Below are 15,319 nucleotides of genomic sequence, written 5' to 3'. Positions count from 1 at the left end.
CTTCACCAATTGAACAGAGGTACGATCACCAAAACACTCTACATCCACACTTCAGCCAGGTAACCAAAAGATTCCTAAAATAAGGAATCCACAATAATCTTTTTTTTTTAATATACTTTTTCTGGACACCATAGTGACATCTGAAAGACATCCTCTTTTTTTTCTTTAAATGGAAATCAATTTACAAGTCTGTGGTTAAATAATTAGTAATATCAAAGAATTTTTCTTCACTATTTTTTTTAAATTACGTTGAAATTGTCAATGCTATATGCAAGTGAAAATCTTACTTTTCACTCCTCTTCCTTAGAGTTGCCTCTACCCACATTTACCTTTTTAATTTAAAATACTTACTCCAATATTGGAGGCATTTTTCTCACTGTCATTTGAGGACCCAGACCTCAAGCCTACAATCTTAATGGGAATCTAGGTGCACAGCTAGAACAAGCCTGCAACAAACAACCTACCTACTATTATCAGTTACAGAAAATTGCATTGCAACTACTGTGTTTTTAGAAAACTTCAGTGCTGCTAGCTTGGACCTCAATAGAACCTACTTCTTCCTTCAACAAATTTCACTCTTGAGTTTCACCTCATGCATAGATAGCAAGCAACTCACAGCTTCATCCCAGAGCCTTTAACTGATCTCTGTGGGAACAGACAGAATACCTATTTAATAGTTTTTTACATTTTTTTCCTTTCAATCTTTAACTCAACAAAAATCTTGAGCATATACTTAGATCTAAAAAACAAATCCAAGCAATCTGCTAAATTGGAACTGACATCCTTGTTTTTCCCCTGTAAAACATCTCTCCGTTTTGCACCCATTTTACACAAGGCTTTGTTTCTTTATCTCACCTTTCCTTCTCCCAAGCACAAAGCTTAACTGAAATTATCACCTGAGCTATGCCACCACTAGAATAATTCATCTGTTTAAAGACTAATTTAGCACAAATATTCTAGAATAGCAAGTTATGGATGTTAAATATACAGATACACATATGAAATACATCTAAAGATACAGACAGCATAAATGCTGTCGGCCATCGTTTCAAGGAGCTCAGCACCAGTTTCCACCTCCATACTATCAGCAAATTAGAAGGCTGGTAGCAACATTACCATTAGAGAACATTACAGTTAAAAATAATCTTCCTATTATTGTCCTACAGCTTCTGTTAACAGTAGTCTTGTTTCCTAAGGTAAGTGCTATTCAAACAATTCATGAAACCATTACGAATTATATTCACAGTACGTAGTCCATTTCTTCAACATTTCTTTAATCTGATAAAATGAAATTTCCTTGGGTGTGTAATTCTGTAATGATGACCTGCTTGATTCAGTAAACTTCTGAATATTCCTCGCTTAGCAAAGGCCACATCCTGCTCCTGAGATTTTCAGGATCTCTGCTGGGGAAAATGTTATTTCCTCTAAAATTTCGGGTATTTCTCCAAGTCAGCTACAATGCATTGCAGCTAACCACAGAAGTACTGAACATTCAAAGGACAACACTAAAGTTTTCCACCTTACTTTTGCTCAAGAACAACTTAAAGCAAACATTTGTTAAATATACCTTCTGTCAGTATTGCAGCCATTTTTTAAAATAGTTTTTCCCCATGACAGTAGTGCTGCCATTTAAAAATGTTGTTCAACTTTGAACATTACAGCTGTGAAATTTATTAGGATGTATACATGATGTATACAGCTGAAGAGGCAGAATCTTTTTGTGAATGGTGACAAGGAGAGGTTTATTTTTTTTATTTTCTATTTTTTTCTTACTAATTTCAAGAGGATGTTTAGAGTGCACCAGCTATTCAGAAATTACAGAAAGTATCAGTTAGCTTGCACTCTCCATTTATACAGTCACTGCATTCACTAATGTAGTGCAAGAATTCCCTGCTCATGAAGCCAAAGTTTCTTTGCAGATAAGCAGAAGTGCAGGAATACATTTACATTTCACCTATGAATGCTGCAATGCTACAGAACAAACACAAATCCATTTAAAGGCATGTCTTCAATTAAATCACTTACCATATTTCAGCTGGTTGGCAATTATATCTACTAGAGAAGAAAAAATACAGCAAGGAAAAACAGAAGTTTGAATTTCGAGTATCCAGCCTAAGCTGACAGACTACTGTTTTAGCTCATTTTAAACTGAGCAAAGACATTTTATGTTCTTTTGATTATATGGATTTTCAGTGTCTGTCACTTTTCAAGGTAAGATTACATATTAAAAATGTCTTAGTTTTCTTCTCCCCAGTTTTTTGTCCTAGATTACAGTCTTGAATTCTTACAGTCATCCAGTAGAAAATATCTACTGACACCTCACAGAACATTTTACTACCACAGATTTCTCCATACATTCTTTAGCCTTTAATTACACTTCAGTTCCTGTTGTCAATAGAGGAAGGAAAAAGTGTACCTTTTCCTCTCTTTTTTTTCTTTTTAAGGAATACTCTGTAACATGAAGTGTAACATTTTGACATAATAAACTTAAAGCAAGTAAGTAACAAACCACTACCTATCAAAGTTAAAACACTTGCCACATCGCATAAAACTTTTCAGTCACATCTTCTAAAGTACTGGAAGCATGATGCCTGAAAGATACCGAACATCTTTAATATTCATATTTTAATAATCTAATCTAAAGCAAGAGTGGCTATTGTACGCTGTGGACAAATAATACTCACCCTTCTGAAGATGCTTTATTGTTACCACAAATAAACATTCCCCAGACTCTCAATTTGATATAGACACTGGGGACAAACAAAGAATGACATTTTCTTATAAAGACTCATAAATTTTTATAAGTCACATAAAGAATCTGAGTGTGCCAACCCCTGAGAAAGAGAAAACTTATCCGTGAGGAAATCTCAGTTTAGAAGCGAAGCTCGTGCTAAAAGTACTGGTAAAACGTTCACTGATACACACGTTAATATGAGCCAAATTTATAACAGCTGGATCTGCAGCCGCCAGACTTACACAAAGACAAATCTATCCTGCAACAATTGAACAGCTCCATTCAAATTGTTACATGCTTTTTCTTAGAGACAAAGCATCTGAACTTTCAGCCCTACAGTTAAAAATTAAAAAAAAAAACTTTTCTCTAGTTCCAGTAAAACGAAGACGGTGGTTTGTAACTTCGTGTAGGTGACTTCAGCGAGGCACAAGCCCATTATTCCACTCCTGCTGCCTCACACTCAGCCCGCTACGAGTAATTTCTGAATCACCGCGAAGAATACCTGGCGACACCGAACCCACACGCGCACGATGCTACAACGTGCCGACCTCCTCACCGCTCTCGGACCACACACGTGCTGCTCGAGGCCAGCCTCCCTCACACCTCCTGCCTTCAGTGCTGCTCTTTGCGCCCGCGCTTGGCCGCCTTGCAGCTCACCCCAGGCACCCGGCTACCAACCCGGGCGCAGCGCGCTGGCAGACCCCAGTCCCTAGGGACCGGGAAACCCGCCGGGGCGAGCGCCCAGCAGGCGCCCCGAGCCCCGGGTTAGGATCCCGGCGGGAGGCGGCAGCTGCCCCGCAGGACAATAGCGCGCCGAGCCCCGCTGCCCGCTGCCCCGGTTTCCGGCACGGCGCGGCACACGCGGCCGGGCGCACCCGTGCCAGCCCCGGGCGGGCCGGGCGGGCTCCCGGGGCCCGGCGGACACCACGGGGGGGGATCCCGGAGGGGCGAGGGCAGGGGGGAGACCCCCGGCCGTGCCTGGGGCAGGGCCCCGCGGGAACGGCGGCGCTGGGCCGGGGCCAGCGCACACAAAGGGCGCCCCGCGCACGCCGCCTCCGGCCGCCGCCGCGCCCGCGTCCCCCCGCCGCTGGGCGCCGGGGCCGAGGGGCGGCTCGCCGCGGGGCCTCGCCCCCTCCCCTATTCCCGCTCGCCCCCTCCCCGGTTATAAATAGCCGCTCCCGCCCCGCCGTGCGGCTCGCTGCCTTACTCACCCCCGCCCCGGCCTCTCACCGCTGCCGCCGCCGGCAGCCCGGCCCCGCTCCGCCCGCGCCGCCCTCCCGCCCGCTCTGCCGCCCCGCCGCCGCCGGCCGCCGGCTTCACCCTCCCGCACCGAGCGCCAAACGCGGCGGCCCAATCGGCGTCGCGCTCATTGGCGAGCGCCGCGCGCCGCCCCGATTGGACGGGCGCGGACGGGGGGCCCCCTCGCGCCAATCAGGCGCGGCGCGGGGCGGGCCGGGGGGCGGGGCCTGGCGCCCCACGTGCGGGGGGGGCAGGGCGGGGAGGGGGAGCTCTTTGTTCTCGCGCTGCCCCCCCCCGGAGGGAGGGGGGCGGGGCCGCGCGGGGCGGGGGGCGCGAGGGGATTGGCGGCCCGGGGCGGGGCCGCGCCCCGGTTTGAATCAGTTCGAAAGTGGGAGCGGTAACGGCCCTAACGGCTGCTGCGCGCGGGACGGGGGGGGGGGCGGGGACACAGCCTTCGGCAGCCCCTCGCCCCCCGGCCGGCACCCGGCGCGGTTCCTCGCAGCCCTCCCCTGCCCCTCCTCGGGAGCGGGGCACGGCCCTCCCCCCTCTTTGCCCGCCCCAACCTTTCTGCGCCTTTACCGATTAAAAATAAAATTTCAGGGACAAGTCAGCCTTTCTTTTTTTTTTTTTCGCCTCCCCTTGTAACCGTAACTCCTTCCTGCGCGCCCGGCGGTTTCTGAGGGGGAATAAAACCTGAGGCGTGTTCTCACTTTCGCCGTCTCTTCCCGTTGTTGTCTGTTACCGGGTGCCGCCGTGCGTGGCTTGGGGCGCCCTCCGGGACCGTGCCTCGTCCGTGGGCGAGGCCCCTAAAATGGGCACCACGCACCGCGATGGGGTCCTGAGCGACAAAACTCCCGTCTGGAAAAACACAACCCCATTCCCACATCATTCACTTGGGTTACAAGTCACACAGGGCTCTTATTCTTAGAGGTGGTATCTTGGGGTGCTTTTACATCCTCTGTCTTTCCACGTGTAAGCACTTAAAATGTCCAAACTTCATCATATATTAAGTTTGCAATGAAATCTCAAGAGCTGTCGTTCTTACATGGCTTATTCTTGATCTACTTTATGACCTTGAAAAGGGGGTTCTACTAGGGACTTATTTTAGTTTTTTTTTTTTTTTTTTTTTTTGTAAGCAAAAAACGTGAGATATAAATGATTTTTTCTTGTGTTTACATGTCACAGAGTGATAGATTGCCGTACCCTTCCCCCAGTTCTCATGGAATAGCTGGCAGTTTTCAAGATTATATTATGACTGTCAACTTTGCAAAATATTAGTAATTTCTGGAAATTCAGCTATTTAAATCTATTCTGCCCCAAGATGGCTGCCACCACCAAAATGGCTACCAAGTCTCTTCACAGATTGGAATTTATTTTGATTGTTAGAATTGCCTTTCATGAGATCTGGTTTTGGTCAAAACATAAAAATACTGAATAAGCACAGGGCACCTTGATTTAAGTAGTACCTCAGTCACAAGGTGGACAAATCTATTGTAGAACCAACGCTGTGAACTAGACTGCAGTACAGCTAGCTTTTTCTCTCTTTCACAGAAAATTACTCGTCTGCTATATCACAAGCTAATGCTTACTGGAAAACAAAACACATTTTGAAATGAAATACTCTTTCTGTTTTGCTTTGTAGTTAAAAAACTTTTCCTCCGAGACACAGTTCTAGACTCTTAAAGTGATGAATTTCCACAGTGAGGATCTCCATTAAGTACCAGTTTTCTGATCTGTCATCCTAGATGTTTCAAACAACCCGGAGAATTTTGGCACCTGTTTTTTGTTTGTTTGTTTGTTTTTCTGCACATGGGTGTTTAATGTTGCAATGAGCTGCTTATAGACTTTCTGGTTTCACAAAGTAAACTACCTGAATTGTTTTCCGTTTTTGTATATCTTCATGATTAAAGTATGTCTGTTTGAACACTGATCTGCTTGATGAAGAGACATTCATACCAGATCTCTAGGCTAAAATGTTACAAAAGTTTCTGAAAGAATTATGAAATCTGATATTTTGACAAGTTATTCTGAAAAGAGTCGATTCTGATGGCAGTGTGTAATAGTGCTTCTGAGAAAAGTAGCTAATGCCAAAGAAATATATGTTTGACATGTCAATGAAAATAAAGTCAGACTCAGGAAAAAAAAAAAATGGTTTGGACCTTATTTCTGGAATTTGTTGAAATCCTTTCCTTTTTTTTTTTTTTTTTTTTTTTTTTTTAATAGATAACATTCTGTAAGAGCTTTTTATATGTTTCCAATACATGAATGAAACAAGTTTATTCATGTTTTATGCATGATTGAAATAGTAGAATAAAGATTTGTTAATGCTGGATCACTAATATCGATCAGACGTAAAAAGAATTGTTTAACAATGTTGCAGGATAATCTGAGGTACTTAGGTGCCTCTTTCACCGTTTGAAAAAGAGATGTATGAAAACAGAAAAAAAAAGATACAGCACTAAAAGGCAAACTTACCAGCTGAGTGATTTCTTTTAAAGACTGTGCCATTTTAAAAAGGTCATATTTATAAAACGTAGACTATTCTCTATGTATTATTACTGAAACAACTGTCCTGATAATCTGCTGATTCCTGCAGTCAGAATGACATGGTATTTTTTCCATCTGTCTGAGGGATCCAGCAAGACACTTAGAGAGCTCCCCTAGCCTGGAATAACCACAAATGTTGGCCTGTTTTTCTATTGTCCATCCTGCTTAGTTAAGGGGATGCACAGCCAGGCTGCCCCCATCATAAACCACCCAAAGCACTGTGTTGGGGGCTGCATCTATAATTCTTGTTGGTAACCTTATGATTTGCTTATCACAGTGTAATTTTCCCTTGCCCTTCAAGACCTAGCTTCAGCAAAGCTGCACATAGATTTTGGGTGGGTCTGTTCTGTAATGCAGTCTGGTGGACTTCATATATTAGTCACACAGTTCAAAAGGTTCAGTCTGCCTGGTTTTGAACTCAGTTGCTCTTTGATGGGGAGAGAAAGAGGATGCACACCCTCTCCTTGTTGCACCTACCACCGTACTGCCCTACAAGCAAAGCCTGCAAATAATATTTCTTATGGTAGGCCACTCAGAAGTATGGTCTTTGTTTCTTTGAGGTTTTCTTTCTTTGTTTAATTGTATATTTTTTATAATGCATTCCATGTCTGCTTTGAAAGATGTTTCACATTCAATATTCGTTCAATTCCTAACACTAAGCTGTACTTTTCTGGCTACCTTAGCTTCTTTTGTAGATCAAATCCTGAATTTTAGCCCATGTTAATTTGGTAAGATTTTACAAAATGTTTACAAACATGGAAACATATGTACAGAACTAAAAGCGCGGCCTAAAATGATGAATTTGTAACAGCATAAAACTATTATGTGCTGCAATAATTACACTGTACAAGTCAGCATGTACACAACAAGAGTTGGCTATTTTTATGTTATTATCAATAAAGTTTCTCTTTTAGTGTGTTAACCTTTAGTAACAATTAATGACCGTGTTTTGCAACTAGCCATTTTGAGATCAACTATGTTTTGCCATAACATCTTGGTGGTACTTACAGACTAATTTCCCTGAAAGAAATGCAACCTTATGTCCTGTTTCACAAATAATTTCTGACTTGTGCTTTTCCATTTACTATATGTATGCCCATTAGAATTGAATTTAATACCCAGATAATCCGCCAAAGTAACTTTGGACATAGTGGCCATTAGGCTATGTAAGAGAACAAGGAGCCTAGTTAGTCACTGCAGTGCACAACGTACCCCCACTGAACCAGTGCTTTTCAGACCTGCCAAGCCCAATGTACTGTACCTGAGCCTCCTGATCTGCCCTCCCCTGTTTCCCACACACTTACAGTGCAGTGCTGTCGCCTTGCCTGCTCTGGCATCCGACGTGCCCAAGGCGTAGGCCATAGAAGCTGGAAAGAGGCCATGGCACAGGTGTGCACCTGGAGATGTGCCTCTAAAAGAAGTACCATGCTCAAAGCATCGCTGCTAGCAAAGATTACTCATGATTTAGACTTTTTCCCTGTCACGCAACCAGACTGGTAGTTGCCATTTGATTTGATGCACTTGTCTCAAGACCTGGAAACTCTCATATCCAAAAGAAGGTTGGGAGGTGTGTACAATCAGGGTGCAATATACGTGTACAACACAAAGTGCAGGTGTAATTACTGTCTCAAAGTACTAGCACCAGAGTACCAAGAAAACTGGGTAGAATGTGTGCATGAAAAAAGCTATAGCAGTAAGTGTATTGCTTAATGTGGCAAAGATTTGATGCAGCGCTATTAGAGGAAAATGCAGATTCTGTGCCATTTACGGGCCGTCGAAGTTGATGCTGTGGAGGATAATGAAAGCAGCTTGTTCTTACCTCTTTGTGAGCATCAGTTTTCCCTCCGAGTAACTAAAGATACCTGACCTTTCACTGAGTGTTCATCTCATGGATCATAATACATGTAAGCAATACAGTTTATACGAAGTATAAGTACTTTCAGCATGCTGGTCTCCTCAGCTCTATCATATTGAATTCACAGAACGTTTATAATACAAAACATCCAATTTAAGGAAAGGGAATGCAAGACAAATAAAGGTGGAAGTGAGAGTAACACAGTTAACTCAAACTATGGCACTGTCTAAAATACAGGATAGTATCTTTTTGGCTAAGGAGAAACATTGCTGAAAGGAAAACTACAATGTTTTTATACAACAAGGGAAGCAGTGTAGGTGACTTTCTATTTTTCTCTACATGCAGAGATAAAGCTTACTGTGTGTGATCATCTATTTCAATTCATGAAAAGGATTAATTGATTTCCCCTGGCTTCAATTAAAAATTAATTTGACTTTAAAAACTATCTGTAGCAATGGTTTCACTCTAAAGAATCTACTTTTGTTTATTTTGTGGTCACAGAGGCTGCTGTGTAGTGTTGGAAAAGTTTTGTAGGAAAAATACTTCACCATCCTTGTCTCCTTGTTTGTCACCTTTCACTTTTTTTTTCCTTGACCTCTATTTACCAATATATTAAAACCATCTTAAAGTCTAAATGGCCAAACTTAACAAAGTTGTCATGAAAGCACATGAATGAGAACTTAAATTCCTGATCCCCTTCCCCATTTCCAGGTGTATTTGGCAGTGTAGCTGTATGATATTTTGTGGAGTGCCATTCACATGGGAGGATTTGCCCAAACAGAAAGAGCTGTAAATTTAATGGTTCAGGTGGGCATTCAGTGAGAGCTGATAGTTATCCCATTGGGCCACATCCAAGATTAAAAACCTGGGCTCTGTTTGGGTATTCCGCTTCTGAGGTGCCAAAATTCTTCTGTGGCAGTGATTAAATCGATGCAGGAGACGTACAGAGTTCCCTGACTAGAATCAAATCTTGTTCAGCTGCAGAAGGTACTTCTTCAGACAGCAAGGCACAAGGTACTTGTAGTGATAAGTGAGACTGTTTGCAAAAGTAAATGCAGTTGTGAAATCTCTTTCCTTCTGTTTATCCTTCCACCTCTCAGAAAGCGTTATTTCCAAACATAGTCACCTTCCCATCTATCTGTGTATTTTCCACACATACGCCTCCATTTTAAGCTTCATTTGCCCCTTCTCATTCTCTCTTTGATATTCACCGTACGCCAACTTCCATCTCTTCTGTTGTAAAGTCACAGTCCTGTGCCAGAATTGCCTAATCATGACATCTAAAATAGTAGAAGGTGTTTGCACTGACCCTACCTAACTTTTTTTAGTATGATAATCATGCATACTGTGTATACACACACAAACTCACATACTACAGGTTAGAAATTTCATAAAATCTGAAAATGAAAATATCATTTAGCAATATTAATTTGATTAAAAAAAAAAAAAAAGAAAACACTAATTTACTGGACAAGACTGGGAATATCCACACTTTGCAAGTGTATTTGATGATCTGTTAAATCTGTCCAGAATTAGTAAATTATATTGTCAAAAAAAAAAAAAAAAAAAAAAAAAAAAAAAAAAAAAGACAATTTAAGAAGATATATATTAAATAGTTTACACTGAAAGTAAAAAAATAATTATCCATCTCTTGAATAAACTGTCAGATGCAAGTCATGAAAATAAGATATTCTTCAAAAAGGTTTGTGGAGATGTACACAGCAGAAGTATGTTATTTGAATATGCTTATGGCAACCCATAACATGTTAGTTAGTGTTACGATTGCATTTTTTGTGATTCACAAGCATTTTCAAATGATAGCATATTCCAAATTTCATCCTTTGGGCCTGGGTTGCAGAAATCTTCTGTGATGTTGGGTGCTCCTGTTGATGCTGTCTGCTCCCGTTCCTTGTCTGCCATATATGTAAAGAGCTGGTGGTGAGTCAAGATGCTGATGCCATTCCCTTCCAACAGAAAGCACACCCTGTGTTTTTGGTTTTCAGTCTTAGCTGTGGGTAAAAGCATTCTCAAATAAATGTAAATTTCAAAAACAGAATATGCAGACCCATTCACTACTGTGAATTTTTGACAATGAATTTACTTACTAGTTGCAAGAATTTGTAGTTATTTGGCTGTCTTTTTGTCAAATATATGGTTCCCTATATACTTATTTCTGAAGAACAAAATGGTAAAACCAAAAATCACTCTACTGCTGCTTTTGAGAAAGCTGCTGCTGGGAAAAATTATGTTCTGTTTTCTAAAACCAGAGGATGCAATGGGTTTTTGTGTTTTGTGTTCATATATGTATACGAAGACAAACACGCCTGTACATCAAAGTCCATCATGCAGGAATGCAGAACTTGGTCACGAGTTGATTTGGCAAAGATATATTTTAGGTGTCAGCTTAATACTCCAGATATTTAACGGAAAGAACACTAGTTGGAATTTGTATCCAACTTGTAACAAAGAATAAAAAAGGCCATTAGTATAACAATTTAGAAATATAATATATCACTTTTCTCTCTGAATCCTTCATGCTGGATATGAAACATACAATTAGGAGGAATTAAAGGTACTTAAAGTGACCAATTACGTGTACTGGACTGTAGCCAAGAAAATTTTGAAATAAATGAGTGTCCTTACAGACTGATGCTGAGAAATGCTTTATGGAGGATAGATTGCTGACAAATATGTAAGTATTAAACTCTTGTTTATAATTTACATGCAGCAGGCCACATTTTGTTCTCAATAATGCTTGCTTACAGAAATGGTACCAAAGGCAGAAACTCATCTTTTGCTTTCAAATCAGGCAAGATAAAAAGGAAAAAAAGAGATGGTTAGCTGAGGCCTATGCAGCATTGAATTTCTACCTAAGACATTAAAATACTTTCAGATTGCATTGAGATTTTTTTTTCATGAAGTTTACTATCAATCAGACTGACAGCGTAATTCTGATTTTCTCAATTTATGTGAGTCTTAAGTGAATTTAATTGGCACTACTCCTGCATCTCATTGTGAAATGAGATGAAATTCTAAAGATTTAAGTATGAAGGACTGAGTCAACCAAGTGAATGAAACAGTGACTAATTAATTAAGTGAATGAGTGAGCATGTCATTGTTTGCTATTGTGATCATTTCTATGCATGAATGAATGGTAGGGCTACTGCATGTGTGTGAATGAGTGGGGTCAGGGATGCTGAACAATCCGTACATTTGTGTGGTCTTTCCATCTTTTGATTAGCCTAATGAGCTCAGTGTTTGGAATATTAATGTATGTAGAATAGAGCTAAACTTGTTATGTAGTTTGGAGACAAATTAAAATAATAATAATAGCATGCCAAAATCTGATTTCAGTTACATATGTGTAACTCAGGGTTGGCCAATCGGCTGTTCCAGGGGTTGCTTTCAGCCTGTGGGTGTCAGAAAGCCTGAGAGGTACACTCATTCTTCCAGGATTAGTGTTACAAGTGACATTATCAAATCCGTAGTTGATTGCAAATCTAATTGTGAAATATAAACCGAAGACTTATCTGATGATGAAATGATTTTTTGTCTTAGTGCACTTTCACAAAGGAACAGATTTGGCTATGTCAGCTGTTTTGGTTTGCTTGTTTGTTTTTGTTTGTTTGTTTTGTTTTGTTTTGTTTTCTCCAAGTAGTTAACAAGGCTAGCAGTAATTTTGGCACCCTGAAAGCTTACTACTTCATCTAGCACAAACAAAAGCAGAATAAAAACTTGTTCTGTTGTATCATATATAAATCATTCACTATTTTCACTTTTCATTTCACAGCTGCGTGCAATTAAGAAAACAGGAGTCAACATTATGCTGCTAAAATTTAATCACATAAATAGGTGTGATGCATAGATATAAAGAAATAATCTAGACTCTTGAAAAACTTAGTGTTTTTTTTTTTCTTCCTTATGAAAATACTTAATTTTATTTTATTTACTTTCTTATTTATTTATTTTTGTGAAGGCTCACTGGTCTTAACTGCCCTGTCCTTTTTCTCAGAAAAATAAATAAATAAATAAATAAATAAATAAATAAAAAAAAAAAGATTGACCATAGCTTCCAGTAGTATGGAAGTTCGGATAAAAATATATCAAACAGTAGTAGTTACCTGCATCTTAACAACTCTGATGTTCTGACTTGAGTTGGGGAATTCTTTTAAATGTTGTAATTATTGTAATTCTTTTAACTGTTGTAATCAAATTTGAATTTAACATTGAATTTGAAAACTGAGGTTATAGGAACCATATGTTCCTATAACATGTTCCTACATATATACATAATTAACCCTACAGCTTTTAAGGCTTTTTCTTGCATGTAAACTGATTTTTCCAGTAGAAGATATTTCCTGATCCTAAGCTAAAATTTGCCTGCTCATCTGCACAGTGTTCTCTCAGAGGGTTTCAGTAAACTGAGTAGCTGCCAGTTTTTTTTGGTGTACCTTATGATCTGACAACATTTTGCCGTTCTTTAAAAAGCAGGAATCCTTTCCTTTTTTACGTCCTCCAGGTTTGGGATGGCAGTCTTCCAGAGAAGGACATGATTTGGCAAACAAACTGTGACTGAACACTGATATTCTGCATATGCTGCCACCTTCCAAGTATATTTGATCTTGATTTTGATGTCTTAAACTATGTGACTGGCTTTAAAGAAAGTAACAATTTTTGGATTTTTGTGGATTTATGTAGCCAAAAGAGCTATCTGACTTTATAAGCAAAATTAATCACTGATGTAAGATCAAAGTTCAAATTTTGTCAAAGTTCAAATTGTGTGGCTTCTGCTCTGATTTAAGTTACATGTTTTATTTATACATGGTTTAGTTATGTATTTTGTTATAGAACTAGAGTGGTATTCCACTCAGGCCAAAATGATTAAATCCAGAGGTAAACGAAGGCCAATATTATGGAAATAGCTTTACATGGCAAAAATATTCTATAGAAAACTGTGAGTTATCAGTCTATGTTTCAATCTGAGTAGTAAACAACAAAAATCTTCTAAGTGATTTCTTAAATCCAAACACATGTTCCTCTCCAGGGCTACTGGTAATAGCTGTTTTATAAACAGAAGAAAATTGGCAAATTTTCTCCTGACCACCAATTCCAAACAGTGTTATTGCATAGAGAAAGCTAAACAATATTTATATGATATCCTTCATTTCAAAGAAGAGGATTTAGGGGTTATTTCAGCCTCGTTCTTTAGATCAGGACTGATTGCTGGAAGCTTGAGGTCTGAAAAGAATATGGTCCAGTGATAAGGAACACGTGATTTACTCTTCCGTTGATTTGCTTTGTGATTTTTGGCAACTGTACTTCATGTGCCTACTTCTCACATTTTGAAAATGAGGATAAGTATTTGAAAACGAGAATAAATATTTATAAAGTATTTTTGATACCAAGGGAAAAGTAAGTTTTATCATCTCAAGATGTCATTATTAGAGCAGTCAGACTTACCATAGTTAAATTGTCACTGATATTCAATTTGTGAATTTGTAAAATTGTTTTTAAAGAAATGCATTCTTTATTGGAAGATTTGAATGCAAAATTAAAATACAGTATCACAAGCAGGAGTTAAATCACATCATCTTTGTTTCAGGAGGCCAAACGTGGAGATAGTAACCTTGTCCACAGCTGGATCAGCTTTTCAGATAAGGAAGGGCAGTGTGCCATGTCAGTTACACCATACAGCAAGCAAATGCTTGTCTGCATATAATTCTTGCAGATCTTCAAAAGGTCACAGCCTGGCTGTGGCACAACATCTATCATAGATCATGAAGTTTAGCAGAAGTACATCCAACAGCATTCAGCTGCCAGATTGCAGTCTGTTTCTTTAACTAGATTAATAGACAAAAGTAAATCAAAATGTGAATTATTCATTTTGTATGTGTTCTTTGGCCTTATGGTGATGCTTGCCCAAATCAGAACCTTGTGAATACTTTTGAGCATAGGATTTTTAAGGATAATGGACTACCCTCTGGAAATGCTGCACTTTTCAACCTCCTTAACCTATACCTCTTACACCTTGCTCAGAATTTTCCTCATGTTTCCTCACAGCATAAAGTCAGATACATACCCATTGTTTGTCATGTGCTCTTTCATAAGGCTTCTTTTGGAAAGTTTGTGTCACAGGTTGAGAAGTTCACATTAGCGTGAATACAGAGGGGATCCATATAAAGAAGTGCTGCCATTTGACAGCTGCCCATTGACATGCAGTATGGCTATCCAAATCTATTTCACCAGCTCAAACACTTTTGCTGTCACTGTCCGATGTCACTCAGGGGACCAGAAAACTGCCAGTCTCATTCCAGAAGCTGCATGTTTAAAACCAGTGTGTACAGTGATGTAGGAATATCCAGCATGAGTAGCTTTAGTTTCGTGCTTTGAGTAAATCTAACACAATCTCAGAGCTGTAACTCAAATATGTATTGTGTGCACAGTATTTTTTTTGAGGAACCTTTGAAGGCTAGTAAATAGAAACTTTATTAATCTGGAGATTCAAGCTGTATCTGAAAGACAGATCGAACATTCAGAGAGCTCTTCTGAACTGCATAGTTGAAACACAATTATCCATATGTGACTTGTCCAACATACAGCAAGTACCACCTCAAGAGCAGCAAATTAACTTCATTAGACAAAGCATAAACAGAAGGCTTTGCATTTTTATTTGCACTCTCCTAAAAAAAAAAAAAAAAAAAAAAAAAAAGAAAAGAAAAGAAAAGAAAAAAAAAAGCCTTACGAAAATGAAACCCTACATTCACACACACATTCAATTGCCCTGTTAAAATGTAAGAAGTCAGAAAATGTGTAAGTTAATGCTGTTATGCCAGCTCTGCTGCAGTGAATAGAGCAAGTCTAGAGCAAGTCTTTCTCTTCCTGTTTTCCTTCTTACACTTGTTCAGGTTTATTGAATCTACCCCAAACTCCAGAAGCTTCACAAT

General features: G+C 39.8%; 1 protein-coding gene across 5 annotated transcripts in view; it reads right to left on the bottom strand.

The window, feature by feature from the left end:
• The window catches only part of EZH2 (enhancer of zeste 2 polycomb repressive complex 2 subunit), a 56,325-nt gene extending 52,284 nt beyond the window's left edge, over nt 1-4,041 (bottom strand). For all 5 annotated transcript variants that reach the window (XM_082755198.1, XM_082755199.1, XM_082755201.1 and 2 more), the window contains exon 1: nt 3,946-4,041. The gene's annotated coding sequence lies outside the window, so the exon portion shown is untranslated. The remainder of the gene's footprint in view (nt 1-3,945) is intronic.
• Nucleotides 4,042-15,319: the final 11,278 nt, after the last annotated feature.

The sequence above is a fragment of the Aythya marila genome, assembly GCF_965140915.1.
Source record: "Aythya marila genome assembly, chromosome: 2".
NCBI classification, from domain to species: domain Eukaryota; kingdom Metazoa; phylum Chordata; class Aves; order Anseriformes; family Anatidae; genus Aythya; species Aythya marila.
This window is presented reverse-complemented; position numbering and strand designations above follow the sequence as displayed.